Source organism: Perognathus longimembris, chromosome 8 (genome assembly GCF_023159225.1).
Source record: "Perognathus longimembris pacificus isolate PPM17 chromosome 8, ASM2315922v1, whole genome shotgun sequence".
Lineage (NCBI taxonomy): Eukaryota > Metazoa > Chordata > Mammalia > Rodentia > Heteromyidae > Perognathus > Perognathus longimembris.
In genome coordinates this window covers 26,939,605-26,955,249 of record NC_063168.1, presented here as the reverse complement: position 1 = coordinate 26,955,249, position 15,645 = coordinate 26,939,605, and the positions used below count along the sequence as shown (strand labels likewise).

General features: G+C 39.0%; 1 protein-coding gene and 1 pseudogene across 2 annotated transcripts in view; one reads left to right on the top strand and one right to left on the bottom strand.

Annotated features, from left to right (window-relative positions):
• Positions 1-15,645, top strand: part of Exoc6b (exocyst complex component 6B) — a 530,388-nt gene that overhangs the window by 32,664 nt on the left and 482,079 nt on the right. The window lies entirely within an intron of this gene.
• On the bottom strand, positions 7,001-7,573 carry LOC125356327 (annotated as a pseudogene).

Here is a 15,645-nt window from a genome sequence, read left to right as displayed (position 1 = left end):
AATGTGTGTCCCTGTGTATTTGTTAATTTGGTACTGCAGTTTGAACTCATGGCTTTGTACCTTCTAGGCAGGTGTCTACTAGTTGAGTCATGCCTGAATATCTATTGGAAATTTGTTTATTTATTTGTTTATTTATTTATTGTTGGTCATGGGCTTGAACTCTGAGCTTGGGTGCTGTTTCTGAGCGCTTCAGCTCAAGACTAGCACTGTACCTTTGAGCCACAGCGCCACCTCCTTATTATTATTATTATTATTATTTTTTGTTTGTTTGTTTTTTGGCCAGTCCTGGGGCCTGGACTCAGGGCCTGAGCACTGTCCCTAGCTTCTTTTTGCTCAAGGCCAGCACTCTGCCACTTGAGCCACAGCGCCAGTTCTGGCCATTTTCTGTATATGTGGTGCTGGGGAATTGAACCCAGGGCCTCATGTATATGAGGCAAGCACTCTTGCCACTAGGCCATATCCCCAGCCCCATTATTTTTTTTTTTGAGAAGGAAAATCTACATTATTTTCATGTCACTGTGATGATGACACACTTGAATTAGTCTTAGGTGAAATATAATGTTTTTACTGTCTTGAAGTTGGAAAGTTATTTAGGTGATAGCGGAGGCTTAATCAACAGTGCTTCTTAGAAGGTGGTGGACAAAGGTTTCATTCCTAAGGGTTTGAGAATGCAGAACATGTAAGTACAGAACACATACTTCTGTTTCACCCTTTTGACTATTTTAATAAAGAAATGGTGGAAAATGACAGGGTAAACAGCCAAACTACAGCTGAATTCTTCTACATCAGCATTCTCCTGGGAGATGGCACCACACCCGGAATCAGCCAGGCAAAAGCCATGAAAGAACATCAATTAAGAATGCAGTGGGGGAAGTTCTGACTCATCCTCAGATCTGGAGAAAAAGCCTACATTACATTCTGAAGAGAAAATTAAGGCAATCATTAGGGTCATAGCACCCTCAAGGTTCTGTTAAGAGGTAGCATAGCATTAGAAATGTAGAAATTCTTTTGCTTTTTTTTTTTTTTTTGACAAGATCTTGCAGTATTTTAGTGAACATTACGAATTGAAATGTTGATGTTAGGTAATTTGCTACTTTCATGTTCAGGCTAAATGAGTAGACTTCTCATTTATTTTTAGTGTTTATAGTAGGTCCTTTTCTTTTCCTTTTCCCTTCCCCTTTCCCTCCCTCCCTCAACAGAATCTTTGCTATGTAGGTCATTCTGGCCTCAAATTTGTGATCCTCCTGTATCAGCCTCCTAAATGCTGGGATTTCAAGTGCGTGCCACCTTGACTGTCCACTGTAGTAATTTTTAATAACAGCCATTAACCTTTATTGAGTACTTTGTGCTAGGCTCTAGTCTGTACAGTTTTATACATTAACATATTTAATGCAACAACCCTGGAAAGTATAATAGGAAACAGGAGATAATGATTAAATAAGGCAGAGCTCATACCCAGTGAAAGGTTTGAACATAGAGAGCCTTTATTCTTTGCTATGTCAAAATCATTGTGCTATATCAAAATATTGTGCTATATAACACTGTGAGAAGAGTATTACTTCATCTTTGTAATAAATTATTTCTTTGAAGTCAAACTCAAATAGTACAAATGTGAATAATTGGCATTTAAACAACATTTTATTCCTGTATCTTGTGTACCTTAGAGTGGTTTTCCTTTAGTCTGGTGTGAATGTATGAATAATGTTACTATGTGTCAGAAATTAGCCCAATAATCTCTTTCGGGTCTTAAGTAACATCTTCTAGGAGCATGTGTTCAATTTAGAAGCAAGTTATTATAATCAACTCTCTTAAAGCAATCACTATGAAAACGAAAAAGAAAGGAAAGGAAAACTGGAAATCGAAGTTCCTTTTCGTTTTTCTTTTCAGCCTTTTAAGATTGGGTCTTATGTAGCTCAAGCTAACCTTGAACTCTTGATTCTCCTGTCTTAGCCTTCCATGTGATAAACCACAGCTGAGTGGAGGTGTCCTTTTAAAGATGTTCTGACTTGAATTCATAGTGTACTAGTTGAGATACTCACTTTCTAATAATATGTAAAACATTTACTGCTGTTGGGTGATTATTTTGAGTTACATAGTAAGGTTTCCCTATGACCAGTCTGCATCATTGTCTAGCCTTTTTCCTAAGTTCCTAAGTATGGTTACTGTTTACTTAGCTTGGTGGCATGATGTCATCTCTAGTTCCCTCATTCATGGGCTAATTCAACCTCTTATTTTCCATTTGGTAGACAGCATTTTTACTGGTGTTTGCTTCATTCATTTTAGTTCTCAGTAAACATGTATTTAGCAAAGTTTACTACTCGTGAGATGCTGTGCTCTGCCCTGTGTGTTCCAGCAAACTTACTTGCTGTGCACTGCCTTAGCAGAGTCCCTTTTCCACACCATTGCTGTCACTTACTACAAAATTTTCATGAGCTTTTCCTTGTTCTTTTTTCTCTACTGTGCTGGCCCTTCATAGTCAGAATGGGGTTGACAGTTTACCTCATTTTTCCAGTGAAACATCCTGGTTTTTTTTTGTTGTTGTTATTTATTGTTGTTTTGTTTTTTTGCTTTTTTTTTTTTTAGATCTGAGACTGGGACCTGAGCTGGGTATCTGATTCCTGAGTATTCGATGCTTTTAATCATTGGTGGGCACTTTACTACCTGAGCCACGCCTCCAACCCCAACATCCTGTTTTCTTAATCCTAGCTTCCAGAACTCTTCATAAAATCCTTACTGAAGTGTTAATCACACTGTAGTATAACTATAATACCGTAGGTCACCTCTAGTAGTTTTTTAGTTTTTTGGAAGCAGGGATAATATTTTATCACTGTTTTATTCTGGATAGAGAATTTAGTATTTGGAATCTAGTGCTAATAGATATTTGCATGGTGGTGTATTCTTACTGCTTGCAACATATATCATCTCATGTATTATTATTTGTAAGGTCCACCCCGGGGAGGGCTCCCTGCAGATGCCCCCCACCTGTAAAGTCTGTACTCAGTATCTGAGTTACCAAGGTAGCTGGCACACCTGGAGGCAGTTACTACCTCCTTCTCTGAGGTCAGATTCAAGCCACGAGGCCATACCTCCCACCTTTTCCTATACAATCTGGCTCAACACGGTCCCCGCTCTTTCCTTTTCTCTCTTACTCTCTCTTGCTCTTTTTCCCTTCTTATTTCCCTTCTGCCTCCCAGGCCTTCATCTTGTGTGGGCTGGCAGTTTGTTTTCCCCCCAATAAACTCCTTTCTGCCTGAACCATGTGGCGGTTTCCTTCCTGGCAAAACTTACATCATTATTATTGTTATTCTTTACATACATACACATGTAAATCCCAGCTACTCCAGAAGCTGATATGTGGAGGGAGAGTTAACAGAGATATTTGCGTAATGGCTCACGTATTCTTATTACTTACTACTCACTTCATCTCATATGTTGTAATTATAATTATTATTCTTTCAATATCTGCATACTAGCTTTGTTGATGAGTAAAGCATTTTTTTTTTGTTTTGCCAGATATTTTACTTCATTAAAAAAAAAAGCCCAACAGGGCTGGGAACATGGCCTAGTGGCAAGAGTACTTGTGTCATATACATGAAGCCCTGGGTTCAATTCCTCAGCACCACATATATAGAAAATGACCAGAAGTGGCACTGTGGCTCAAGTGGCAGAGTGCTAGCCTTGAGCAAAAAAAAGAAGCCAGGGACAGTGCTCAGGCCCTGAGTCCAAGGCCCAGGACTGGCAAAAAACAAAACAAAACAACAGAAAATGCCCAACATATGACATAAAAGGGCTTTAAATTTTATGCCTAACCTAGATGACTGTGGATCTTACTGGTTCTATGATTGATAAAATGGATCTTGCTCCCTTTTTCTGTTTAGAAGCTAGAATGCCTCAAAGCTAAAATATGTACACTTTCAAAAATCATATGATTTCTTGTAGATTGTCTTTAAAGTCTGACTTTATCTGACTCTTTGAAGTGATTGTTCTATTTAAAATTTTATTTTTATTTATTTATTTATTTATTTTTTGGCCAGTCCTAGGCCGTGAACTCAGCCTGAGCACTGTCCCTGGCTTCTTTTTTGCTCAAGACTAGCACTCTGCCACTTGAGCCACAGCGCCACTTCTGGCCATTTTCTGTATATGTGGTGCTGAGGAATCGAACCCAAGGCCTCATGTATACGAGGCAAGCACTCTTGCCACTAGGCCATATTCCCAGCCCCTAAAATTTTATTTAATACAGTATTTTTTGTATCTTATAAGCTACTTAAAAGTCTTAACCAGATGTCATTCATTGAGCTCTGTGCTTACTTTTTTTTCTTGGTGCCAGTCCTGGAGCTTGAACTCAGGGCCTGGGCACTGTCCCTGGCTTCTTTTTGCTCAAGGGTAATGCTCTGCCACTTGAGCCACAGCGCCACGTCTTGTCTTTTCTATATATGTGGTGCTGAGGAATTGAACCCAGGGCTTCATGTATACCAGGCAAGCACTCTTGCTACTAGGCCGTACTCCCAGCCCTGTGCTTACTTTTAAATTGACTTTTTGAAACAATCTCTCTAGACAGTCTCCGTTGGCCTAGAATTCAAAAATCCTCCTTTGTGAGCCTCCCAAGTGGTGGAATTACAGCAATTACCAGCACACTTAGCCCCGATGAATATTTGTTGAATCTTTACTTGAGCTTGTTCTATGGAAAATGTTAAGATAAATGTTAAGATAAATAATACTGTATTAGTTTCAGGGAGGTTGAACTTGTGACTGTAGGGAAGAAAGACTGATATAAGATGATGAGAGGCAAAGCCTGGGAAATTGTAACATTTGACCTGAGTTGTGAGGGCTAGCTAGCATTTGGACTTGTAGAGCAAGCAGAGATGGACATTATAGAGGAGACAGTAAGTAGTCAAGAAAATACATTTTGTGTTGTTACAATGATCTCCTTCCAGGCACTTACAATGATTGCATGTTCTTTTCTCTGTGGAAGTTGGGTATGGTTATCTTGAGTTGCTTTGGCCAGTGCTATATGAATTCTAAAGTGACATGTCACTTCCACATAGAAGTCTTAAGTTCATGAATTCAGTTATGCTTTTTTTTCTTCTATGTCACAGTGACCTACATCTCTTTGCTTGATAAACTATGGCATGTGGGCGAAAGATGTGTGTTGCCTGTTTTTGTATATAAAGTTTTATTGCAACATGGCTAGCTGTATTTCCTTCTACATTGCCTATAAATGCCTTTGCACTTATTATAGGGTAAAGTTGAATAGTTCTGACCAAGACGTGTGTTCCACAAAGCTGAGAATATTTACTCTTTGGCTGTTTATTTACAGAAATAGATGCTGATTTATGCTGTAGATAATTGTTGCTTCTTAGATTGAGGGCATTATGAATCGGAGCCTCTTAACGACTCAACATGAGCATGTAATAACACCTTTGTGTAACTAATGTAGTACCTCACAAAAAGAAAAAGGGCTTACTATTTGAGAGGTGTCAGTTCAAGAACGGTCCCATTCTTTGGTCCTCTGTAAAGGCAGCATATCATGGTAGGAATACATGGAGGAATATATTGCTTACATTATGAACCTGGAAGCAAAGAGAGACAGGAGGAGCTGAGGTCTCATAGTCAGTCAACTTCAGGGGCATGCCCTGATGACCTAAGGATCTCTCACTAAGCTCCATGTTCTAAAGGTGTTAGTTTTTAGATAGGGTCTTGTGCTATTTGCTCAGTCAGCTTCAGACTGAAATCCTACTCCTGCTTTCCAGGTAGCTGGGATCACAGGTGTGGTCACCATGACTAACCTTTTCGTCCAGTCTGGCTTTGAACTATGATCCTCCATATCTCAGGTTCCTGCACAGCTAGGATTACATGTGTGTGCCAGTGTACTTGAGCCACTATCTAATATTTTTGAGATAGAGGCCTAGGCCTCAAACTGATGGTCCTCCTGCCCTATGTTCTTGAATTATGGGATTGCAGGGTTTCATTATCTTTCTCAGCTAAGAATCTAATTCTATGGCCTTTGGTATATTGGATGTTAGGTTTTGCCCTAACTTGGACCCCAGGCTTATTTCTTTCTGTATATGTCTGTTGCCTTGTGCTAGAAAGAGCTGGCATGGGCATTAGTGAGTGACCCAAATAGTTACTGCTATAGTGACTTATTGATGGAAAGTAGGAATATTTATAAAAACTTATCCTGCACTCCTAATAGTCACCTACATGATTTGTATATTTGCTTGGCATTTAAAAAATTATATACATTTGACATAGAATCACACTATGTAGTCCAGGCTGACCTCTGATTCTCAACTCTTCCTCTTGAAGGCTGGGATTACAGATATGTACCACCATGCCTGGCTCGAAAATATTTTATTTCTTTTTTTTGGCCAGTCCTGGGCCTTGGACTCAGGGCCTGAGCACTGTCCCTGGCTTCTTCCCGCTCAAGGCTAGCACTCTGCCACCTGAGCCACAGCGCCCCTCCTGGCTGTTTTCCATATATGTGGTGCTGGGGAATCGAACTGAGAGTTTCGCGTGTAGGAGGCAAGCGCTCTTGCCACTAGGCCATATTCCCAGCCACTATTTCTATTTTCTTATATTTCATTTTTTGTGCTTGGTACTGGGGCTTGAACTCAGGATCTTGTCCTTTTTTTTCATTCACAACTGGCACTCCAAATACATGTTTTCTGTATGGTTAAAAACCACATGTGTACATATTCAAATATATGCCAATAAAATTTTGTACGTATGTGAATCCTATGTACTTACAGTGTTTTACATATTAAATTTTTATAGAGGCAGCAAGTTTTTATATAAAGGCAAATAGAGAAATGATGGTTGAATATGGAGCTCTTAGTTTTTATACTTTGCATCATAATCATGTCTGTTGCTTGGGCAAATTAGTTTTTTCTATTCGAAATAATAATTCAGTTACTCTACTTAATGGATGTAGGGTTTTTTTTTTTTTTTTGGCTCTTTTCAGTTTATTGGATGAAGGAGTTACACTAGTCCAAGTTAAAAAGCAGACCCCAAATGGTTACATTATACAAGCTGTGAGGTTTTTAAACTTGTGACAAGGGACAGGAGGGAAATTCTACTCATTGCAAGGAAATCCTCACTTAAGCTTCAATGAGCTACAACCACTTAAAACCCATGAACCTTCAGCTGATCGTCCTTAGCCAGTCCAATCCCTACCAGGGACTGGCATATGTTCTTGCGCTGGTCACCCTGTAGCTGAATTACTTCTTCATATTCTGGATGCTCAATTACAGTACCATTGCAGGCAAATTTATTCTTAAACGCCTTCTTTTTATCGTAATCATCAGCGATCCCTTGGACAGTAGTAAGGGTCTTCCTGCCGTTTCTCTGTTAAATTCTTATATGGATATAATCCTCAGTGCCAGCAGGAAGCAGGTCATCACTCTTACTTGCATCAGCAAAGGGGTCGAAAGTGTGGAGGTTCTGGATAGCGGACATACTATACGATTCTTTTTCCCCGGTAGAAACGGCCTGTGGAAGGCGGCTGCGGGAGAAAGAGGGCGGGGCGGGGGGGCGGCGGGGTGGAGCGTCGGGAAGCGAGGGGGCTTAAGGGGGGCAGCTGAGTCCTGGGCGGCGGCTTAGTGACTGGGCCACGGATGTAGTTTTAAGGTTAGGTAAGATAACATATAAGAAATTTTCCAAGCAGTGCTTTAAAAGCAGTAATACTTGGATTATACAACGTGTTTAGGTATATATTCACTGCATGTGTTGATCTTGTATTTATACAGGTGTAACAACACAAATATTTTGTATTCTGCTTTTTTTGTTTTCTCTGTTTGTCTTTCCTGAATTGATAGCATGACTGTGTGGCAGCCTCAGTCAGAAGATCAACCAGGACCTGCTTGACAGTAATATGAAGTGCCACCCAGTGCAAGGCCTGTTAGTTCCTACTTATTGTGGCACTAGTGAATTGTTTCTCTATGCCTAGTGCATTATTCTAGAAGGAAGAAAGTGTAGAATAGGATTGGAGGACTGAATTTTGTATATGTAAAAGAGATAACAGCACTTTGTTGTGTCTTTCATTATGACCTTATCTTCTTAATGGATTGCTCATGTAACATATTATCCAGTTTCTCTTTTTGTTAGTTTTTAAAATTGCATTCTGTTAATCGTTGTTTGTAAATTGGAGACATTAGTTCATTGTTATTTGCTGTAATTACTAATTAAAATGTCTTAGTTTTGCCCTTTTGATATTTTACATATCATATCATTTTGTTGTTGTTTATTCTGTTTCTCTATCACTGCTTTATTTTTTTTCCCTTTCCTCCTCCTCCCTCCCCCCTCCCCTGTTGGGATTAGATTTTTGTTTTCTTTTCACTTAGCTACTTCTTTGGAGATTCATTGTGACTTGTAGAAGGAGTTCATTCCTTTTTATTGCTGAGTGCTACTGCTCCATGCTGTGATTACCATCATCTTATTTTTTATTAATGTATTTATTTATTTATTTATTTATTCTTATTGTCAAAGTGATGTACAGAGAGGTTACAGTTTCATACGTTAGGCCTTGGGTACATTTCTTGTACTGTTTGTTTCCTCCTCCCTCATTGTTGTTTTTTTTTAAAGTATTTTTTTTAGTCATTAACCAACATCTAGATTGTTTCCAGTTTTGGGGCTGTGGTATATGAAGCAATTATATTTGGTTTTCATTTCTGAAATTTCCCAAGTGATAAGGAGAGGAACATCTTTTATTATTCCTAACAAGTCTCTTTTAGCCCTGATGAGATGATTCTTGGTTGTTTAGCTAGATTGCTTTCAGGTCAGGGAATTTCTGGTTGTTTAGCTGTATTGCTTCCGGGTCAGGGCTGGTGGACGGAGAGAGTAAGCCTTGGTAAGATAGTTCTGCTTTCAGAGCTAAGGACTGAAATGGTAGAAGGCCTGCCTAGCAAGCACAGGGGCTGAGATTAAACCCCAATAATAACAATAGGAAAAAAAGAGAAGGTTCTGCTTTCAGTTGTACTTCCCACCCTCTGGGCAGTGGCAAAGGGCTAGAGACTGAGTTCAATTGCCACTGGCCACTGATGGAATCATTCATGCCTGTGTTATAGAATCTTAAAAAAAAAAAACCCTAAAAGATAGGGTGTAGAGCTTCAGATTGGTGAACGCATGAGCTTTGGGGAGAGTTTGGGTCTGGAAGACCATGTGGAAACTTTGCTGTCTTACCTTCCTGTCACATTTGCTCTGTGTATCTCTTAATTTATTGGTTTCTGAGCTGTGTACTTAATAAATAAAACAATAATAAAGTATTTTCATGAATTCTATGAAATATTGAATGCTGTGGATAGAGAGAACACTTTAATTTGTAGTTGGCCAGGCATTGGAGGTCACCACAAATGGGGAAGTCCTCATTTGCAACTGGTGTCCAGGGTAGGGGACAATCTGTGAGATGGAATACTTTTGGAGTCTGATATTGATCCCAAGAGATAGTGTCAGAATTTATTTTTTAATTTGGTGCTGGTCTTAGGCATGCACTCAGGGCCTGGAGTGTGTCCTTGAACTCTTTTGCTCAAGGCCTGTACTCTACCACTTACTTGAGCTCCACTTCTGTCTGGCTTTTTGGTGATTAATTGGAACTAAGAGTCTATGGACTTTTCTACTTGGAGTGACTTTGAATCTGATTCAAAGTACTTAGGATTATAGGTGTGAACCATGGGAACCTGGCTAGAAAAATTGAAAAAAAAAGATTAATTGATGTTTTATTGTACTTGTGAATGACTGAAGTACTTTGAATAGTTGACATGGAAGTACATGTTACCACTTTCAGAGGACATTTCTTGTGCTTTGCTGCCCTCTAGTGACGTTTGTGTTCATGAGCAATTTGTCATGCAAATACTGTAATGGGAATTTAGAGTGCTAAGTCTTCATTTAACCCTAATTCAGTATCAAGACAAATGATTTCTGTCGTGGTGGTGCTTGGGAGGAGATACTACCATGAAGCTACACTTCCTGGTCCCCTTTATTTTCTTTTAAGTTTTTCCCTACTCCTCTCTTTGTTGTTGGAGGTTGAGCCTAAGGCACAATTTCTGCCTGTGAACTATAGCCACAACCTGTCTGGCTCTGGCTCTTTTTAATATCTATCTCCCTCCCTCCCTCCCTCCCTCCCTCCCTCCCTCCCTCCCTCCCTCCCTCCCTCCCTCCCTCCCTCCCTCCCTATCTATTTATGTTGCTCAAGTCTGGTACTCTTTTTTTTTTTTGGCCAGTCCTGGGCCTTGGACTCAGGGCCTGAGCACTGTCCCTGGCTTCTTCCCGCTCAAGGCTAGCACTCCTCCACTTGAGCCACAGCGCCGCTTCTGGCCGTTTTTCTGTATATGTGGTGCTGGGGAATCGAACCTAGGGCCTCGTGTATCCGAGGCAGGCACTCTTGCCACTAGGCTATCTCCCCAGCCAAGTCTGGTACTCTTATAACTTGAGCCACAGTTTCACTTCTGGCTTTTTAGTGATTAATTGGAAATAAAGTCTCACAGACTTTCCTGCTTGGACTGGCTTTGCACCATAATCCTTAGATTTCAGCCTCCTGAGTAGCTAGGATTAAAGATGTGATCCACTGGCACCTAAACTTTTGAATTATAATTTATTTCCTTGAGTATCTTTTTTTTTCTTCTTTTGCTGTTCATTGTTACTATATCAAAGTCTGATGTCTGAAGACTCCCTTTTCTCTTAAGGGCCTATTCCTTCTTTAGACTGTTGATTCTTCTTTTTCTTAACTTGGATGAATTAATTATTCTAAGGATTTCAGCATACATCTCTGATTCACTATAGCCTAAGGTAAATTAATGTGTTTATCACTTTTATTCTGTCTGGACCATATATTGAAATACCTTTTCCATTTATCCTTTCCCTACCTTTTAAGCTTTTACTATCATGAATTTAAAATGTACATGTAATTTACTTCCTACAAAACATCTTTATTTTTTAAAGTCAGCATTCATTTGTGTTTCCCCTTGCACTTGGTTTTCATTTCCTCCTTCGTGTTTGTACATACTTCTGAGACTGCTTTGTTTTTGCTTGAGGAACTCCCTTTATTACTTATTTTTGTACAGTCCTGCTGGCAAACTCTGTAGTTTTCTAATATGAAAAATATTTTTATTTCACTTATTTTAAGATTATGGTAAAATAAGCATAACATTGATTTACCATTTTAACCATTTTTTGATGCCAATCCTGGGGCTTGAACTCAGTTCATTTCTTACTTTGATTTTGTTTTCAGCTGACTGGTGTGTGTGGGTTTCATTTTCTTTATATTTGCTTGATGTTTGTAGGGTTGGAACTATGTGGAATGATACCATTTTGGGAAATTCTTTGCTATAATATAATCCTTAAATATTGCTTCTTGTCCTAGCATACAAAGAATTCCCCGTTGAGAAGAGTCTTGAATTCAAAACCTTTATTTTGAAAAATAATAAGATATTATTTATTCTTTTTACTTTCATTTTCATTTAGAAGAGTTTCCCTACATAGGGAGATACTATTGCTTTAATGGTGAATGTAATTTATGTTTTGTATTCATGTGTGTGTCTGTGTGTCTCCCTCCCTCTCTCTCTCTCTTTCTCCCTTCCCCCCCCTCTCTGTGTCTGTCTGTCTGCTACTGGGGTTTGAACTCAGTCTCACACTTTCCCTTTTGCTTGACTTAATTTGGCTGGTACTCTACCATGTGAACCTTAACCCCATCCAGCCCAGTTTTTCACCAGTTATTTTTGTAGATGGAGTGTCTTAGACTTTTCCAAGTGGGCTCTCTCTCTCTCTCTCTCTCTCTCTCTCTCTCTCTCTCTCTCTCTCTCTCTCTCTCTGTGTGGATCATGGGGCTTGCACTCTGGGCCTAGGCACTGTCCTTGAGCTCTTTAGCTCAAGTCTAGTGCTCTATCACTTGAGCCACAGCACCACTTCCAGTTTTCTGGTGGTTAATTGGAGATGAGAGTCTCATGGACTTTCCTGCTCAGGCTGGCTTTGAACTGTGACCCTCAGATCTCAGCCTCCTGAGCAGCTAGGATTACAGGCATGAGCCACCAGTGCCTGGCAGTGGGTTGTCTTTGAACTGTGATCCTTTGGATCTCAAACTTGTGAGTTAGGTAGGAGCCACAGCATGAGCTTTGTATATTCTCTATCTTTTTTTCCCACTGTCTAATTTCTAATGTGTCTTTATCAACAAATATAGCCACATGTGTTAATTTTCATTGCTTGGAGAAAATACCCTTGAAAGAGGATTTGGTTAGGTTCATGGTTTCAGATGTTGCAGTTCATCATGGTGGTATGGAACAGAGCAGCTGACATTGTGTGGTGGTCCGGAAAGGGTTGGTGAGGGGGAGAGACAGGGAGGAGAGGAAGAGTATTTCTATACTAAGGACATTCTCCATTTTCTTCTTTTCCTCAGTCTGGGTGCAGCCTGTGGAAAGCTGGCCAAATTTAGAGAAGGTCTTCCTCCCTCAGTTAATCCTGTATGGAAATGCCCTGAGAAATTCATTCTGAGTGTGTTTTACTAACGTAGGTGCTTCTTAATGCAACCAAGTTGACAAGACTATCATACCACCTTGGGAAACCCAATTATTTTTAGAGTTTAAAAATAGTGTAAGGTGGAGATGTAGCTCAGTGGGAGAATGCTTGCCTACACCAAAAAGTAGATGTCCATATTTATCTATCCATCCATGCCTCTGTGTATATTTATATAAAAAACTTTTGAGAATTTCTTGGTTATGTCTCTTGACTGTCTCTCATATGTTTAATATCTTTCTGTTTCTCTCTACTTTACATTCTTTTCATCCTCTTTATACTTTAACTTGTGTATTATCTGTTGACTTGTTTTCATTAATTCTCTCCCAACAATATAACAGAGTTCTTAAGTTAAATATTTTTCCAAATTTATATTTTTTAGTTGTAGATTTTCTTTTGAGTTTTTACACAGCATGAATTTCAAACCTCTTATGGAATTCTACATTGTTGCATTCTGTTTTGCTCATGTCTTATTTTTCTTATCCTGTCAACAGTAGCCATTTAAAAAATCATTTTCTGGGTAGTTCAATGATTATATAATCTATGTATCTTGGTTTTTTAAATTATCTATTTCTTTGTCTTGGTATGCCTGGTAGTTTTCTACATGGATATAAAAACAATATTGGAGATAAAAGATAGCATTTTACTTTTTATTTATTGTATTGGTGCTACTGGGATTTGAACTCAGGGTCTATTTCTTCGTAGGCTTGGTGATCCACACCTCTGCCACTGATTTCTGTTGTTGTTTGCTTTTAAGGTAGGATCTCACTTCCTGCACATATTTGTGTGACTGGACTGTAATCTGCCTATTTTAGGCAGTTAAGAATGATAGGCTCCTGACACCAACCATCCCTAACTCCTTTCTGTGAAAATGTTAAAGGCTGGCCTAGACTTGTGATCCTTCCAGTCTCAGCCTCCCACATAGTTTGAGATGACAGGTATGTACTAGCTATGTGTTAAGAAAGGGTCTTAAGAACTTTTCTGCTGGCAGATCTGCCAGCCCAGGTAGATCAAACCTTCATTCTCCTATTCTGAGCTTCCCAAGTAGCTAGGATTACAGGTGTGAACTACTGGTACGTAATAGCTGGTGTGTTTTTTCGTAAGTGATGGTTTACCTGTTTATTTGTAAGGTAGCAGTATGGCAATGTTCTCTTTAATCCAGTCTGAGACTGAGCTGGCTAATTTTAGGATTTGGCTTTGGCCAGGCCAATGATGGCTTCAAGTTCCTTGCTGCTTTGTGGTGTGGTTTTCCAGGCTTTCCAAAGAGCATGGAGGAATGTTTAGGACATCTTCCTTCTATTTAATTATGATTTTCATTATTTATTTTCTCTTAAGACTCCTTAAAATGGTTCTGCTTTTTTGGGACTATGTTTATCTTATTAGTTTGTAGCTTAAGAATTAAGCAAATGTGTTGAGGGAAAATTACAAATATTTTCTTCTCATTTTTATTCTGCAGGACTTTAATCTCTTTTGTCTCTAATTTAAATGACTTAAGTTCCATAAAACTGTCAAAAGCTGATTTCTCTCCCTTTTATTCATGGCCTTCTGGGTCCCTTTACTGAGGACTTTAGCCTTTTTTTTCTACACAGATTTGGCAAATGCCTTGAGATGGAAAATGTGACAGAAGACACTTGGCTCATCTATTTTTATTGTTTCCTTTTCTAGTATTTTGTTGCCTTCATTTCTGGTTGCCTGAGTAGCTCTGTAAATTAACTAAGAAAGAACATCACTAACAGGTATCCAATCAATTTGTATTGGAGTGCAAGAAAGGAAGACTTTAAGAGAGATTTCCAAAGATTCTATCAAGAAAAGAATAGTAACCTTAATATACAGTCTGGCCTATGAATGAAGAATATGTATGTAAGCTAAAATAATGTAAATGTTGTTTATAGTTGTCATAGTCAAAGTATGAACAACCCATGAAAAAGAACTAGGACTACAGAACAGTGTAGGTACTCTATAACTCTGTCTGTATACAATTCATTTATGCAATTAAGGAAGTCAAGAAAAGAAATAAAGAGAAAGGGAGAGCTAATTTTACATATTTGGGAATCAAGACATCTGGTAATATACAAGAAAGAAAGGGGGCCTGGGAATATGGCCTAGTGGCAAGAGTGTTTGACTCATATACATGAAGCCCTGGGTTGGATTCCCCAGCACCACGTATATAGAAAACGGCCAGAGGTGGCGCTGTGGCTCAAGTGGCAGAGTGCTAGCCTTGAGCAAACTGAAGCCAGGAACAGTGCTCAGGCCCCCAGTCCAAGACCCAGGACTGGCCAAAAAAAAAAAAAAGAAATAAAGGGATGAGTATATGAGTATATTCCTAAAATTACAAAAGTGGTCTTTAGAAAAATTATAAGTGATATAAATGTATTAGAAGGAGAGTAGGCAAAGGGATAAGAATGATTTGGTATGATTAGGCTTGATTGATTTTATAGTAGGAAGTAGGCAATACCTAAAATTGATAAAAAAAAAAGAAAATAATGATATAACCATATTGATTAAAGATATGGACTTACCTCCAGAAAATTAAAAATAGAAATAATTAAGGTAATTTTCTCTGGTAATTATAAGCTCTGTTAGCCAGGAGTCTCTATTTCAGCCTTTAAAAGCCAGAGCATTATTTCTGTAGCCACCCAGATTGAAGGCTTATTACCCTGAGCTTTAACTACCAACAGCTTGGTTCTTGACTCGCAGCAACAGTGGGTGGGGACAGCTGATAGCAGCATGCAGCAGCACATGGAACCTTCTAGTGTTACAGCTCTCATTCAGGCCTTAGGTGCTGGAGCTCTGAGTAGGACAGTAACAAGTAACTCACAGCCAAGGGAAACTCTGGATCTCAAGTCTTGGGAGTAGAACACTACTAGCGACCAGAGAGAGAGATCCCACAGTTTTTCTTCTTTGGCTTATTTCAGCTTTAGCTCTCTACCCTTTCTTTCCTTTATGACAGTGTAAATCTATAATCTTGCTACTTGTCTTTTACTTATTCTCTTTTTTATCCATTATTTTCTCTCTTTTTGATGGTCTAGAAAATTTATTAATAAATATTAGTGGTATTAAAAACAAAACAAGTTATTTCCTGTTTGAGAAAATGGGGAAAGAAGGGAGAAACCTAAACAGAGAACTGGCTTATTTTCTCTTTTATAC